Genomic DNA, 10,000 nt, shown 5'->3' on the forward strand with positions numbered 1-10,000 from the left:
TAGACCTCTATTACTTCTTATCTCAAGTAAATTCATTGATAATTTGAAAAAATTAAATGTAAAATGTAATAGAAAAGAATGTTATGGCAGTATAAAATTACCTACAGCTTCCAAGCTTCCAAGATCAGACGAGATTGGGCATGTCCAGTGTGGTTTGGCTGTAGGTGCTCAAAAACATTAACTTTAGACCTCTTTTACTTTTTAACTCAAGTAAATTCATTGATAAGTTGAAAAAATTAAAAGTAAAATGTAATAGAAAAGAATGTTATGGCTGTCAAAAATTACCTACAGCACCATGTGTTCCCAGGTGGTCTCCCATTCAAGTACAAACCAGACCAAACACTTCATAGCTTCCAAGATCAGACGAGATTGGGCATGTCCAGTGAGGATTGGCTGTAGGTGCACAAAAACATTAACTTTAGACCTCTTTTACTTCTTAACTCAAGTAAATTCATTGATAAGTTGAAAAAATTAAATGTAAAATGTAATAGAAAAGAATTTTATAGTATGATAAAATGAACTACAGCAGCTGGTATTCACTGGGGGTCTCCCATCCAAGTACTAACCAGGCCCAACACTGCATAGCTTCCAATATCAGACGAGATTGGGTATGTCCAGTGTGGTTTGGCTGTAGATGCTCAAAAGAATTAACTTTAGACCTCATTTACTTCTTAACTCAAGTAAATTCATTGATAAGTTGAAAAAATGTAATGTAATAAGTAATAGAAAAGAATGTTATGGCTATATAAAATTACCTACAGCACCTGGTATTCCCAGGTGGTCTCCCATCCAAGTACTAACCATGCCCAACACTGCATAGCTTCCAAGATCAGACGACATTGGCCATGTCCAGTGTGGTTTGGCTATAGGTGCTGAAAAATATTAACTTTAGACCTCTATTACTTCTTAACTCAAGTAAATTCATTGATAAGTTAAAAAAATTAAATGTAAAATGAAATAGAAAAGAATGTTATGGCAGTATAAAATTACCTACAGCTCCTGGTATTTCCAGGTGGTCTCCCATCCAAGTACTAACCAGGCCCAGCACTGCATAGCTTCCAAGATCAGACGAGATTGGGCATGTCCAGTGTGGTTTGGCTGTAGGTGCTCAAAAGCATTAAATTTAGACCGCTATTACTTCTTAACACAAGTAAATTCATTGATAAGTTGAAAAAATTAAATGTAAAATGTAATAGAAAAGAATGTTATGGCTATATAAAATTACCTACAGCACCTGGTATTCCCAGGCGGTCTCCCATCCAAGTACTAACCAGGCCCAACACTGCATAGCTTCCAAGATCAGACAATATTGGGCATGTCCAGTGTGGTTTGACTGTAGGTGCGCAAAAACATTAACTTTAGACATCTTTTACTTCTTGACTCAAGTATATTCATTGATAAGTTGAAAAAATTAAATGTAAAATGTAATAGAAAAGAATGTTATAGTATGATAAAATGAACTACAGCACCTGGTATTCCCTGGTGGTCTCCCATCCAAGTACTAACCATGCCCAACACTGCAAAGCTTCCAAGTTCAGACGACATTGGCCATGTACAGTGTGGTTTGGCTGTAGGCGCTCAAAAACATTAACTTTAGACCTCTTTTACTTCTTAACTCAAGTAAATTCATTGATAAGTTGAAAAAATTAAATGTAAAATGTAATAGAAAAGAATGTTATGGCAGTATAAAATTACCTACTGCACCTGGTTTTCCCAGGTGGTTTCCCTTCCAAGTACTGACCAGGCCCAACACTGCATAGCTACCAAGATAAGACGAGATTGGGCATGTCCAGTGTGGATTGGCTGTAGGTGCTCAAAAGCATTAACTTTAGACCTCTGTAACTTCTTAACTCAAGGGAAATTCATTGATTAGTTGAAAAAATTAAATGTAAAATGTAATAGAAAAGAATGTTATGACAGTATAAAATTACCTACAGCACCTGGTATTCCCAGGTGGTCTCCCATCCAAGTACTAACCAGGCCCAACACTGCATAGGTTCCAAGATCAGACGAGATTGGGCATGTCCAGTGTGGTTTGGCTGTAGGTGCTCAAAAACATTAACTTTAGACCTCTTTTACTTCTTAACTCAAGTAAATTCATTGATAAGTTGAAAAAATTAAATGTAAAATGTAATAGAAAAGACTGTTATGGCAGTATAAATTTACCTACAGCAACAGGTATTCCCAGGTGGTCTCCCATCCAAGTACTAACCAGGCCCAACACTGCATAGCTTCCAAGATCAGACGAAATTGGGCATGTCCAGTGTGGTTTGGCTGTAGTTGCTCAAAAACATTAACTTTAGACTTCTTTTACTTCTTAGCTCAAGTAAATTCATTGATAAGTTGAAAAAATGTAATGTAAAATGTAATAGAAAAGAATGTTATGGCAGTATAAAATTACATACAGCACCTGGTATTCCCAGGTGGTCTCCTGTCCAAGTACTAACCAGGCCCAACACTGCATAGCTTCCAAGATCAGACGAGATTGGGCACGTCCTGTGTGGTTTGGCTGTAGGTGCTCAAAAGCATTAACTTTAGACCTCTATTACTTCTTAACTCAAGTAAATTCATTGATAACTTGAAAAAATTAAATGTAAAATGTAATAGAAAACAATGTTATGGCTGTCTAAAATTACCTACAGCACCAGGTATTCCCAGGTGGTCTCCCTTCCAAGTACAAACCAGGCCCAACACTGCATAGCTTCCAAGATCAGAAAAGATTGGGTATGTCCAGTGTGGTTTGGCTGTAGGTGCTCAAAAGCATTAAATTTAGACCTCTATTACTTCTTAACTCAAGTAAATTCATTGATAATTTGAAAAAATTAAATGTAAAATGTAATAGAAAAGAATGTTATGGCAGTATAAAATTACCTACAGCACCTGGTATTCCCAGGTGGTCTCCCATCCAAGTACTAACCATGCCAAACACTGCATAGCTTCCAAGATCAGACGAGATTGGGCATGTCCAGTGTGGTTTGGCTGTAGGTGCTCAAAAACATTAACTTTAGACCTCTTTTACTTTTTAACTCAAGTAAATTCATTGATAAGTTGAAAAAATTAAAAGTAAAATGTAATAGAAAAGAATGTTATGGCTGTCAAAAATTACCTACAGCACCATGTGTTCCCAGGTGGTCTCCCATCCAAGTACAAACCAGGCCCAAATCTGCATAGCTTCCAAGATCATACGAGATTGGGCATGTCCAGTGTGGTTTGGCTGTAGGTGCTCAAAAGCATTAACTTTAGACCTCTATTACTTCTTAACTCAAGTAAATTCATTGATAAGTTGAAAAAATTAAATGTAAAATGTAATAGAAAAGACTGTTATGGCAGTATAAAATTACCTACAGCACCTGGGATTCCTAGGTGGTCTCCCATCCAAGTACTAACCAGGCCCAACACTGCATAGCTTCCAAGATCAGATGAGATTGGGCATGTCCAGTGTGGTTTGGCTGAAGGAGCTCAAAAGCATTAACTTTAGACCTCTTTTACTTCTTTACTCAAGTAAATTCATTGATAGGTTGAAAAAATTAAATGTAAAATGTAATAGAAAAGAATGTTATGGCAGTATAAAATTACCTACAGCACCAGGTATTCCAAGGTTGTCTCCCATCCAAGTACTAACCAGGCCAAACACTGCATAGCTTCCAAGATCAGACGAGATTGGGCATGTCCAGTGTGGTTTGGCTGTAGGTGCTCAAAAACATTAACTTTAGACCTCTTTTACTTCTTAACTCAAGTAAATTCAATGATAAGTTGAAAAAATTAAATGTAAAATGTAATAGAATAGAATGTTATGGCTGTCTAAAATTACCTACAGCACCAGGTATTCCCAGGTGGTCTCCCATCCAAGTACAAACCAGGCCCAACACTGCATAGCTTCCAAGATCAGAAAAGATTGGGTATGTCCAGTGTGCTTTGGCTGTAGGTGCTCAAAAGCATTAAATTTAGACCTCTATTACTTCTTAACTCAAGTAAATTCATTGATAAGTTGAAAAAATTAAATGTAAAATGTAATAGAAAAGAATGTTATGGCAGTATAAAATTACCTACAGCACCTGGTATTCCCAGGTGGTCTCCCATCCAAGTACTAACCAGGCCAAACACTGCATAGCTTCCAAGATCAGATGAGATTGGACATGTCCAGTGTGGTTTGGCTGAAGGAGCTCAAAAACATTAACTTTAGACCTCTTTTACTTCTTTACTCAAGTAAATTCATTGATAAGTTGAAAAAATTAAATGTAAAATGTAATAGAAAAGAATGTTATGGCAGTATAAAATTACCTACAGCACCTGGTATTCCCAGGTGGTTTCCCATCCAAGTACTAACCAGACCAAACACTTCATAGCTTCCAAGATCAGATGAGATTGGGCATGTCCGGTGTGGTTTGGCTGTAGGTACTCAAAAACATTAACTTTAGACCTCTTTTACTTCTTAACTCAAGTAAATTCATTGATAAGTTGAAAAAATTAAATGTAAAATGTAATAGAAAAGAATGCTATGGCTGTCTAAAATTACCGACAGCACCAGGTAGTCTCCCATCCAAGTACAAACCAGGCCCAACACTGCATAGCTTCCAAGATCAGACGAGATTGGGCATGTCCGGTGTGGTTTGGCTGTAGGTGCTCAAAAACATTAACTTTAGACCTCTTTTACTTCTTAACTCAAGTAAATTCAATGATAAGTTGAAAAAATTAAATGTAAAATGTAATAGAAAAGAATGTTATGGCTATATAAAATTACCTACAGCACCTGGGATTCCTGGTTGGTCTCCCATCCAAGTACTAACCAGGCCCAACACTGAATAGCTTCCAGGATCAGACAAGATTGGGCATGTCCAGTGTGGTTTGGCTGCAGGTGCTAGATAATATTAACTTTAGACCTCTTTTACTTCTTAACTCAAGTAAATTCATTGATAAGTTGAAAAAATGTAATGTAAAATGTAACAGAAAAGAATGTTATTGCTATATAAAATTACCTACAGCACCTGGTATTCCCAGTTGGTCTCCTGTCCAAGTACTAACCAGGCCCAACACCGCATAGCTTCCAAGATCAGACGAGATTGGGCAAGTCCAGTGTGGTTTGGCTGTAGGTGCTCAAAATCATTAACTTTAGACCTCTATTACTTCTTAACTCAAGTAAATTCATTGATAAGTTGAAAAAATTAAATGTAAAATGTAATAGAAAAGAATGTTATGGCTGCAAAAAATTACCTACAGCACCTGGTATTCCCAGGTGGTTTCCCATCCAAGTACTATGCAGGCCCAACACTGCATAGCTTCCAAGATAAGACGAGATTGGGCATGTCCAGTGTGGTTTGGCTGTAGGTTCTCAAAAACATTAACTTTAGACCTCTTTTACTTCTTAACTCAAGTAAATTCAATGATTAGTTGTAAAATGAAATGTAAAATATGATAAAAAAGAATGTTATGGCAGTATAAAATTACCTACAGCTCCTGCTATTCCCAGGTCGTCTCCCATCTAAGTACTACCCTGGCCCAACACTGCATAGCTTCCAAGATCAGATGAGATTGGGCAAGTCCAGTGTGGTTTGGCTGAAGGAGCTCAAAACATTAACTTTAGACCTCTTTTACTTCTTTACTCAAGTAAATTCTTTGATAAGTTGAAAAAATTAAATGTAAAATGTAATAGAAAAGAATGTTATGGCTGCATAAAATTACCTACAGGCCCTGGTATTCCCAGGTAGTCTCCCATCCAAGTACTAACCAGTCCCAACACTGCATAGCTTCCAAGATCAGATGAGATTGGGCATGTCCAGTTTGGTTTGGCTGTAGGTGCTCAAAAACATTAACTTTAGACCTCTATTACTTCTTAACTCAAGTAAATTCATTGATAAGTTGAAAAAATTAAATGTAAAATGTAATAGAAAAGAATGTTTTGGCTGTCTAAAATTACATACAGCACATGGTATTCCCGGGTGGTCTCCCATCCAAGTACAAACCAGGCCCAACACTGCATAGCTTCCAAGATCAGATGAGATTGGGCATATCCAGTGTGGTTTGGCTGTAGGTGCTCAAAAGCATTAAATTTAGACCTCTATTACTTCTTAACTCAAGTAAATTCATTGATAAGTTGAAAAAATTAAATGTAAAATCTAATAGAAAAGAATGTTAAGGCAGTATAAAATTACCTACAGCACCTGGTATTCCCAGGTGGTCTCCCATCCAAGTACAAACCAGGTCCAACACTGCATAGCTTCCAAGATCAGACGAGATTGGGCATGTCCAGTGTGGTTTGGCTGTAGGTGCTCAAAAGCATTAACTTTAGACCTCTATTACTTCTTAACTCAAGTAAATTCATTGATAAGTTGAAAAAATTAAATGTAAAATGTAATAGAAAAGACTATTATGGTAGTATAAAATTACCTACAGCACCTGGGATTCCTAGGTCGTCTCCCATCCAAGTACTAACCAGGCCCAACACTGCATAGCTTACAAGATCAGACGAGATTGGGCATGTCCAGTGTGGTTTGGCTGAAGTAGCTCAAAAACATTAACTTTAGACCTCTTTTACTTCTTTACTCAAGTAAATTCATTGATAAGTTGAAAAATTAAATGTAAAATGTAATAGAAAAGAATGTTAGGCTGCATAAAATTATCTACAGCACCTGGTATTCCCAGGTTGTCTCCCATCCAAGTACTAACCAGGCCCAACACTGCATAGCTTCCAAGATCAGACGAGATTGGACATGTCCAGTGTGGTTTGGCTGTAGGTGCTCAAAAAAATTAACTTTAGACCTCTATTACTTCTTAACTCAAGTAAATTCATTGATAAGTTGAAAAATGAAATGTAAAATGTAATAGAAAAGAATGTTATTACAGTATAAAATTACCTACAGCTCCTGGTATTCCCAGGTGGTCTCCCATCCAAGTACTAACCAGGCCCAACACTGCATAGCTTCCAAGATCAGACGAGATTGGGCATGTCCAGTGTGGTTTGGCTGTAGGTGCTCAAAAGCATTAACTTTAGACCTCTATTACTTCTTAACTCAAGTAAATTCATTGATAAGTTGAAAAAATTAAATGTAAAATGTAATAGAAAAGAATGTTATGGCTGTATAAAATTACCTACAGCACCTGGTATTCCCAGGTGGTCTCCCATCCAAGTACTAACCAGGCCCAACACTGCATAGCTTCCAAAATCAGACGAGATTGGGCATGTCCAGTGTGGTTTGGCTGTAGGTGCTCAAAAACATTAACTTTAGACCTCTTTTACTTCTTAAATCAAGTAAATTCATTGATAAGTTGAAAAAATTAAATGTAAATATAATAGAAAAGAATGTTTTGGCTGTCTAAAATTACATACAGCACCTGGTATTCCCAGGTGGTCTCCCATCCAAGTACTAACCAGGCCCAACACTACATAGCTTCCAAGATCAGACGAGATTGGGCATGTCCAGTGTGGTTTGGCTGTAGGTGCCCAAAACCATTAACTTTAGACCTCTATTACTTCTTAACTCAAGTAAATTCATTGATAAGTCGAAAAAATTAAATGTAAAATGTAATAGAAAAGAATGTTATGGCAGTATAAAATTACCTACAGCACCTGGTATTCCCAGGTGGTCTCCCATCCAAGTACTAACCAGACCCAACACTGCATAGCTTCCAAGATCAAACAAGATTGGGCATGTCCAGTGTGGTTTGGCTGTAGGTGCTCAAAAACATTAACTTTAGATCACTTTTACTTCTTAACTCAAGTAAATTCAATGATAAGTTGAAAAAATTAAATGTAAAATGTAATAGAAAAGAATGTTTTGGCTGTATAAAATTTCCTACAGCAACTGGTATTCCCAGGTGGTCTCCCATCCAAGTACAAACCAGGCCCAACACAGCAAGGCTTACAAGATCAGACGAGATTGGGCATGTCCAGTGTGGTTTGGCTGTAGGTGCTCAAAAACATTAACTTTAGACCTCTTTTACTTCTTAACTCAAGTAAATTCAATGATTAGTTGTAAAATGAAATGTAAAATATAATAAAAAAGAATGTTATGGCAGTATAAAATTACCTACAGCTCCTGCTATTCCCAGGTGGTATCCCATCTAAGTACTAACCAGACCCAACACTGCATAGCTTCCAAGATCAGATGAGATTGGGCAAGACCAGTGTGGTTTGGCTGAAGGAGCTCAAAACATTAACTTTAGACCTCTTTTACTTCTTTACTCAAGTAAATTCTTTGATAAGTTGAAAAAATTAAATGTAAAATGTAATAGAAAAGAATGTTATGGCTGCATAAAATTACCTACAGGCCCTGGTATTCCCAGGTAGTCTCCCATCCAAGTACTAACCAGGCCCAACACTGCATAGCTTCCAAGATCAGACGAGATTGGGCATGTCCAGTGTGGTTTGGCTGTAGGTGCTCAAAATCATTAACTTTAGACCTCTATTACTTCTTAACTCAAGTAAATTCATTGATAAGTTCAAAAAATTAAATGTAAAATGTAATAGAAAAGAATGTTATGGCTGTATAAAATTACCTACAGCACCTGGTATTCTCAGGTGGTCTCCCATCCAAGGACTAACCAGGCCCAACACTGGATAGCGTCCAAGATCAGACGAGATTGGGCATGTCCAGTGTGGTTTGGCTGCAAGTGCTCAAAAACATTAACTTTAGACCTCTTTTACTTCTTAACTCAAGTAAATTCATTGATAAGTTGAAAAAATTAAATGTAAAATGTATTTGAAAAGAATGTTTTGGCTGTTTAAAATTACATACAGCACCTGGTATTCCAAGGTGGTCTCCCATCTAAGTACAAACCAGGCCCAACACTGCATAGCTTCCAAGATCAGACGAGATTGGGCATGACCAGTGTGGTTTGGCTGTAGGTGCTCAAAAGCATTAAATTTAGACCTCTATTACTTCTTAACTCAAGTAAATTCATTGATACGTTGAAAAAATTAAATGTAAAATGTAATAGAAAAGAATGTTATGGCTATATAAAATTACCTACAGCACCTGGGATTCCTGGTTGGTCTCCCATCCAAGTACTAACCAGGCCCAACACTGAATAGCTTCCAGGATCAGACAAGATTGGGCATGTCCAGTGTGGTTTGGCTGCAGGTGCTCGATAATATTAACTTTAGACCTCTTTTACTTCTTAACTCAAGTAAATTCATTGATAAGTTGAAAAAATGTAATGTAAAATGTAACAGAAAAGAATGTTATTGCTATATAAAATTACCTACAGCACCTGGTATTCCCAGTTGGTCTCCTGTCCAAGTACTAACCAGGCCCAACACCGCATAGCTTCCAAGATCAGATGAGATTGGGCAAGTCCAGTGTGGTTTGGCTGTAGGTGCTCAAAATCATTAACTTTAGACCTCTATTACATCTTAACTCAAGTAAATTCATTGATAAGTTGAAAAAATTAAATGTAAAATGTAATAGAAAAGAATGTTATGGCTGCAAAAAATTACCTACAGCACCTGGTATTCCCAGGTGGTTTCCCATCCAAGTACTAACCAGGCCCAACACTGCATAGCTTCCAAGATCAGACGAGATTGGGCATGTCCAGTGTGGTTTGGCTGTAGGTGCTCAAAAACATTAACTTTAGACCTCTTTTACTTCTTAACTCAAGTAAATTCAATGATTAGTTGTAAAATGAAATGTAAAATATGATAAAAAAGAATGTTATGGCAGTATAAAATTACCTACAGCTCCTGCTATTCCCAGGTGGTCTCCCATCTAAGTACTAACCTGGCCCAACACTGCATAGCTTCAAAGATCAGATGAGATTGGGCAAGTCCAGTGTGGTTTGGCTGAAGGAGCTCAATACATTAACTTTAGACCTCTTTTACTTCTTTACTCAAGTAAATTCTTTGATAAGTTGAAAAAATTAAATGTAAAATGTAATAGAAAAGAATGTAATGGCTGCATAAAATTACCTACAGGCCCTGGTATTCCCTGGTATTCCCAGGTAGTCTCCCATCCAAGTACTAACCAGGCCCAACACTGCATAGCTTCCAAGATCAGATGAGATTGGG

General features: G+C 37.2%; 1 non-coding gene and 36 pseudogenes across 1 annotated transcript; all 37 read right to left on the reverse strand.

Moving 5' to 3' along the window:
• Positions 1-517: 517 nt before the first annotated feature.
• Positions 518-636, reverse strand: LOC148443732 (5S ribosomal RNA; annotated as a pseudogene).
• A 116-nt stretch (positions 637-752) lies between these two features.
• On the reverse strand, positions 753-871 carry LOC148443733 (5S ribosomal RNA; annotated as a pseudogene).
• Positions 872-987: 116 nt separating this feature from the next.
• LOC148443734 (5S ribosomal RNA) lies at positions 988-1,106 on the reverse strand (annotated as a pseudogene).
• A 116-nt stretch (positions 1,107-1,222) lies between these two features.
• On the reverse strand, positions 1,223-1,341 carry LOC148443735 (5S ribosomal RNA; annotated as a pseudogene).
• A 351-nt stretch (positions 1,342-1,692) lies between these two features.
• Positions 1,693-1,811, reverse strand: LOC148443736 (5S ribosomal RNA; annotated as a pseudogene).
• Positions 1,812-1,928: 117 nt separating this feature from the next.
• Positions 1,929-2,047, reverse strand: LOC148443737 (5S ribosomal RNA; annotated as a pseudogene).
• Positions 2,048-2,163: 116 nt separating this feature from the next.
• Positions 2,164-2,282, reverse strand: LOC148443738 (5S ribosomal RNA; annotated as a pseudogene).
• Positions 2,283-2,398: 116 nt separating this feature from the next.
• On the reverse strand, positions 2,399-2,517 carry LOC148443739 (5S ribosomal RNA; annotated as a pseudogene).
• Positions 2,518-2,633: 116 nt separating this feature from the next.
• LOC148443740 (5S ribosomal RNA) lies at positions 2,634-2,752 on the reverse strand (annotated as a pseudogene).
• Positions 2,753-2,868: 116 nt separating this feature from the next.
• LOC148443741 (5S ribosomal RNA) lies at positions 2,869-2,987 on the reverse strand (annotated as a pseudogene).
• A 116-nt stretch (positions 2,988-3,103) lies between these two features.
• LOC148443742 (5S ribosomal RNA) lies at positions 3,104-3,222 on the reverse strand (annotated as a pseudogene).
• A 116-nt stretch (positions 3,223-3,338) lies between these two features.
• On the reverse strand, positions 3,339-3,457 carry LOC148443743 (5S ribosomal RNA; annotated as a pseudogene).
• Positions 3,458-3,573: 116 nt separating this feature from the next.
• Positions 3,574-3,692, reverse strand: LOC148443744 (5S ribosomal RNA; annotated as a pseudogene).
• A 116-nt stretch (positions 3,693-3,808) lies between these two features.
• Positions 3,809-3,927, reverse strand: LOC148443745 (5S ribosomal RNA; annotated as a pseudogene).
• Positions 3,928-4,043: 116 nt separating this feature from the next.
• LOC148443746 (5S ribosomal RNA) lies at positions 4,044-4,162 on the reverse strand (annotated as a pseudogene).
• Positions 4,163-4,278: 116 nt separating this feature from the next.
• LOC148443747 (5S ribosomal RNA) lies at positions 4,279-4,397 on the reverse strand (annotated as a pseudogene).
• A 341-nt stretch (positions 4,398-4,738) lies between these two features.
• Positions 4,739-4,857, reverse strand: LOC148443748 (5S ribosomal RNA; annotated as a pseudogene).
• Positions 4,858-4,973: 116 nt separating this feature from the next.
• Positions 4,974-5,092, reverse strand: LOC148443749 (5S ribosomal RNA; annotated as a pseudogene).
• A 116-nt stretch (positions 5,093-5,208) lies between these two features.
• LOC148443750 (5S ribosomal RNA) lies at positions 5,209-5,327 on the reverse strand (annotated as a pseudogene).
• A 115-nt stretch (positions 5,328-5,442) lies between these two features.
• On the reverse strand, positions 5,443-5,561 carry LOC148443751 (5S ribosomal RNA; annotated as a pseudogene).
• A 115-nt stretch (positions 5,562-5,676) lies between these two features.
• Positions 5,677-5,795, reverse strand: LOC148443752 (5S ribosomal RNA; annotated as a pseudogene).
• A 116-nt stretch (positions 5,796-5,911) lies between these two features.
• On the reverse strand, positions 5,912-6,030 carry LOC148443753 (5S ribosomal RNA; annotated as a pseudogene).
• A 116-nt stretch (positions 6,031-6,146) lies between these two features.
• LOC148443754 (5S ribosomal RNA) lies at positions 6,147-6,265 on the reverse strand (annotated as a pseudogene).
• Positions 6,266-6,381: 116 nt separating this feature from the next.
• LOC148443755 (5S ribosomal RNA) lies at positions 6,382-6,500 on the reverse strand (annotated as a pseudogene).
• Positions 6,501-6,614: 114 nt separating this feature from the next.
• LOC148443756 (5S ribosomal RNA) lies at positions 6,615-6,733 on the reverse strand (annotated as a pseudogene).
• A 115-nt stretch (positions 6,734-6,848) lies between these two features.
• On the reverse strand, positions 6,849-6,967 carry LOC148443757 (5S ribosomal RNA; annotated as a pseudogene).
• A 116-nt stretch (positions 6,968-7,083) lies between these two features.
• LOC148443758 (5S ribosomal RNA) lies at positions 7,084-7,202 on the reverse strand (annotated as a pseudogene).
• A 115-nt stretch (positions 7,203-7,317) lies between these two features.
• Positions 7,318-7,436, reverse strand: LOC148443759 (5S ribosomal RNA; annotated as a pseudogene).
• A 116-nt stretch (positions 7,437-7,552) lies between these two features.
• On the reverse strand, positions 7,553-7,671 carry LOC148443760 (5S ribosomal RNA; annotated as a pseudogene).
• Positions 7,672-8,021: 350 nt separating this feature from the next.
• LOC148443761 (5S ribosomal RNA) lies at positions 8,022-8,140 on the reverse strand (annotated as a pseudogene).
• Positions 8,141-8,255: 115 nt separating this feature from the next.
• On the reverse strand, positions 8,256-8,374 carry LOC148443762 (5S ribosomal RNA; annotated as a pseudogene).
• A 116-nt stretch (positions 8,375-8,490) lies between these two features.
• On the reverse strand, positions 8,491-8,609 carry LOC148443763 (5S ribosomal RNA; annotated as a pseudogene).
• Positions 8,610-8,725: 116 nt separating this feature from the next.
• LOC148443764 (5S ribosomal RNA) lies at positions 8,726-8,844 on the reverse strand (annotated as a pseudogene).
• A 116-nt stretch (positions 8,845-8,960) lies between these two features.
• On the reverse strand, positions 8,961-9,079 carry LOC148443765 (5S ribosomal RNA; annotated as a pseudogene).
• A 116-nt stretch (positions 9,080-9,195) lies between these two features.
• Positions 9,196-9,314, reverse strand: LOC148443766 (5S ribosomal RNA; annotated as a pseudogene).
• Positions 9,315-9,430: 116 nt separating this feature from the next.
• Positions 9,431-9,549, reverse strand: LOC148443767 (5S ribosomal RNA). The gene has a single exon (XR_015875557.1). It is a non-coding gene; the product is annotated as a 5S ribosomal RNA (ribosomal RNA).
• Positions 9,550-9,664: 115 nt separating this feature from the next.
• LOC148443768 (5S ribosomal RNA) lies at positions 9,665-9,783 on the reverse strand (annotated as a pseudogene).
• Between the last annotated feature and the right edge of the window lie 217 nt (positions 9,784-10,000).

Source organism: Taudactylus pleione, unplaced genomic scaffold, assembly GCF_031769625.1.
Source record: "Taudactylus pleione unplaced genomic scaffold, aTauple2 ptg001270l, whole genome shotgun sequence".
In the NCBI taxonomy this organism is placed as follows: Eukaryota; Metazoa; Chordata; class Amphibia; order Anura; family Myobatrachidae; genus Taudactylus; species Taudactylus pleione.